Source organism: Amphimedon queenslandica, unplaced genomic scaffold (assembly GCF_000090795.2).
Source record: "Amphimedon queenslandica unplaced genomic scaffold, v1.1 AMPQUscaffold_11983, whole genome shotgun sequence".
Taxonomy (NCBI): Eukaryota; Metazoa; Porifera; class Demospongiae; order Haplosclerida; family Niphatidae; genus Amphimedon; species Amphimedon queenslandica.
Genome location: NW_003547778.1, coordinates 1 through 4,209, shown reverse-complemented (window position 1 = coordinate 4,209; position 4,209 = coordinate 1). Strand labels below are relative to the sequence as shown.

The window sequence follows — 4,209 nt, the reverse complement described above, 5'->3', positions numbered from 1 at the left end:
TTAATAAAATCAAAATTTTACATCATATGAAGGTGACAAATGGATCACTCATTATGAGTCATTTTAATATTGTATGCATCTTATTAATTTTTGAGCACATTTCATTGAAAACACAAAATTTTAAACACTCAAAAATTTGAACGCATATGGTAGCTACTATCACATTTTGGATTTCATTGACTTTGTACACTCCACCTATGTTATTATGTCATATTGTGTATAATTACTTTGTAGTTTCTCTTCCAAATCATTGGTTAATTTGGTTGCTTCTTTTATTTCCTTTAATTCCACTAGTGTACATTCCTCTTCATTTTGATCCTCCTATCAGTAATAAGTATTACACTATACACTAACAACTAATCCTGATCAACACTCTAACTTTTAAAATTATTGTATAATAGTGACTAATTTTGGAGGGAATAAATTTTCGTGAATTTGGCATTTTGATAACCTATTGCCAAATTAAAGCTCCATCATTTTAAGATGCTCAATGACCATTTGATATTCATAATAATTTGTTCGATAATAATATTTATCACTAACCTTAGTTTTTTTTATTAATGACAGTTCTTGTATTTCTTCTTTCATTTTATTCAATTCCTACATGCACATATTATAATGAATCATGCAGTGATTAATACTCCATCAATAATCTACACTAATATAACAACACACTCCAACAATAAGCTCTTATACATTGAAGTATTAATTCCTCCTATACATGTAATACTAACAAACAAGTACCTTTTCTTTTTCACTAAGTATGTGTGTTAGTTGCTGTGCAGTTTCTTTAAGTTCTTTCTGTCTCTATTGATTATAATATTAAAATAATCAAACACAAATTATTATACCTTTGTATCATGAGGTTGTTCCTTTATCTCCTGTACCTCCTCTTCCAGTGGTTCCTGTATTTCCTTTATAATACAGTATATAATGATAATTACTGACAGTATATATACACATACTTGTATCTTTTGTTTCTTCCATATTGTGCAGTATCCAACAGTAAGCTTCATTAGACCATTATTTATTAATAATTCAAGATTCTCACTCAATTTTATAATGAGAGCTCCAGTGAGAGAGTGAGGGAAGGAGCAAGTGACCACAATGGAGTATCCGGTATCAATATACTTTATCGTCACAAATTTACCAGATGTTTTGGAAAGAATGTCAGTAATATCTTTTAATTTCTTTTCATCAGGTCTCCAGTCAAAGACGTAAGTTGCTGATTCACATTTAAGAGAAGGGCTTGTATTGACAGCATCAAACTTCTCCTTCAAGCAAAGATCAAGTGAAATTGAGTGACAGAACTCTTCCAGTGTTGCCTTGTATTGCTGCATGACTTCCTTTGCTTCAGTGACTTCAAATTCTTCAACTACAGTTTCTAACAGTTCAATATCAGTCAATGAACACTCTCCTTCAATCACATACACTACACTGGATATATCATTGCACTCAGCTAGCTTTCCTTTTAGATCAGAGTTGCATAAGATAATTAAAATTTTGATGTCATCTATAGAAGGAGATTTCTTCAATATAGCTTTGTGTACTTTATACAGCATCCTTCCAAGTGAAGCTCTCATTGAACTGAATTCTCTTGATTTACTCTTTCGAACAGGAATTTCAACTAAGGATTAATCATATTATTCATTGTTTTAATCATCAATGAGGTACCTGTTGGTGCAGTTGGTGTGTGAGGTGATGATGGTGTGATTGTTCTAGTGCTTGAATCTAAAAAATGTAATTAATAAAAATAATAGCATTATTTTACCTTCATTTATTTCAATAGTAACAAATTCGTTCTTAGAAAATTGTGTATCTAAAATTAAAAGAACTAACAATAGTTCTATACTTTAACTCACCATAGTCTCTTTGTATAACTGTTCCTACTTTTACATTACCAGTGAACTTGCACAACACACTAGCAAATGTTTGTAGTAAACTATACTTGCTTTCAATAGCTACTATAATGGCAGCTAACAGGACTTCACGTTGATTAGGAACAGAGGGACTAGCTGATTCCACACTAGCCAATACTTGTCCTGTTATGACACCCTCTCTTTGAAGCATAATAGCTACACTGACAGGATCAGAGAGAGACTGAGAGAGGAATGGACGATGAGTGTTGAATATATCAAGAGCCAGTACTAAACATGCACTGTGTTCTAGATAAGGAATACACACACACAGTCAATGCTAATACAATCAGTGATATTAACTTACTCTCTTGATCTAACTTGTCAGCTGCAGCATTCTCATTCATAGATTTAAGAGCATCTGACAGTGAGTCAAAGGTAGCTCCTCCTTTACTGTCAACATTATCAGCGTCTGGACAACCACTGGGAGAGGCATTCAGTTAAACACTCATAGGTTGTATCATTGTCCCTTTTAATGATGTCCAGTGTGTTCTTGTGTAGTCCTAGTGTCAGTCCTAGTTCCTTCCATCTCCTCTGAGGGAAACCACATCTCTTCAACAGATTAAGTACATCAATAAGTTGATCTAAAATCATATTCAATGATACATAGATAGTTAATGAACATTACCAATAGTCAAAGGAGAAGAGAAGAGACTCAGAGAAGCTTTAGTCGAGGGTTTAGTTGCCATTACAAGCTTCACCGGATGCAACATGCAAGCTTTGCAAAGGAATGAAATGGAGGAGCTCGTTTTAGGGCGGGGCTATGTACGAGATCTTTAACCCTCAACATGGCGGTATGTACAAGCTACGCCCACAATCGCATGGCCACAGATGAGATAAAGTCTCGGATAAAGTTGAAAAGATTAGCTGAAAAATTGTGTCAGAAAGAAGCTTGCGCCATTCAATACTGCCTGCAAGGTCAGTATACTTTATAATAAATCAATATTCCTTTATTAATGTCAGGTAGTAATTACCAGGAGGATAAGTGTACAAGGGAGAAACAGGCTCTCATTGACTGCTGTAATAAATTGAGTCAAAATATTCTGGAACATTCTACACACTGTGGCCTCTCATCAATAAAAAAGAAATAAAATACTAACAATAGGATAATAATGGACAATAGTAACAGACAGAATAATAGCTTAATGGTAAATGGAAATGTATTGATTGTACTGTACGTACAGTGTATGTACAGGTATTAATGTACATTGAGTATTGATGTACATGTTTTGTCATGCTCCTTACTTCAAGCATTACCGTATAGCATTACTTACTATTACTGTATAGCGGGAAATTTTGGATGGAATTAAATTTGGCTAATTTTGCATTTCAATAGCCATTCGCCAAAATAAATCCACCATTTTGAGCCATCATACATGTATGAATGCTCAATAGCACATGGCCACAAATTCGCCAAATTAAAATTTGCCAATCACCAATACAAATTCGCCAAATTTTAGTCCCTCAAAAATTTCTCACTATATGGTAGATTTTAGTAATTTTCCTTTTGTTGCTATTAATAACGATAGCTTAAACTATAGAAAAGCATACCCACCATGAAATGTCATTATTTTAAATGAATGATAATTGAAAACTTAATTAATCATTTAATTGAATTAAATGATGACTAATAATTAATATTAATAATGTTTGTTATTAATAGTGAGAATTGACCTCTCTTTCTCTATTCTCTCTCTCTTTCTCAGGATTATGTTAAAGCTAATCGTTCAAAGAGTTTACAGTTTCTATTAAGAATCATTACATTAACTTGTGGACTATTGTTTATATTATCAGGAATAATGTGAGACAATTAATGAATAATAGCTATTGATGATAATAATGATAAGTTACTGTACAAGCAAGATCATTAATTGGCGAGGAATTAATAGGCCATTCTATGCAGAAATTGCCAATATATCCGCCATTGTGGTTTTAGTCTGAACACACACAATGGCATGTGGCACAAAATGGCCAGCATAAAATTCACCAATTAACTTTCCACAGACAAATTCGCCAAATATTACTCTCGCCAATTAATCATCTTGTATGGTATGATGATAATATTGTCCTCTTCTCTCTCTCCCAGTGTTTCACCATATACTGGTGTGTCCTCCTATTATTATGCTTTCCTTTCTTCTTTGCTCACTTTTGGTATTCAACTCAACAAGAGAATGACAGAGAACCAGGCAAGAAGTTATTTTCAGTTATTGTTTTCAATATTCATTATAATAACAACCATACAATGTTTATAATATTGTTATTAAGTACATACAAAGGATTACATGTATTTACA

General features: G+C 32.9%; 1 long non-coding RNA gene across 1 annotated transcript; it reads left to right on the top strand.

The window, feature by feature from the left end:
- Window positions 1-2,712: 2,712 nt before the first annotated feature.
- LOC109588596 (uncharacterized) lies at window positions 2,713-4,107 on the top strand. Its single transcript, XR_002188256.1, has 4 exons — window positions 2,713-2,834; window positions 2,880-3,064; window positions 3,623-3,717; window positions 4,003-4,107. It is a non-coding gene; the product is annotated as an uncharacterized LOC109588596 (long non-coding RNA).
- The last annotated feature ends 102 nt before the right edge of the window (window positions 4,108-4,209 follow it).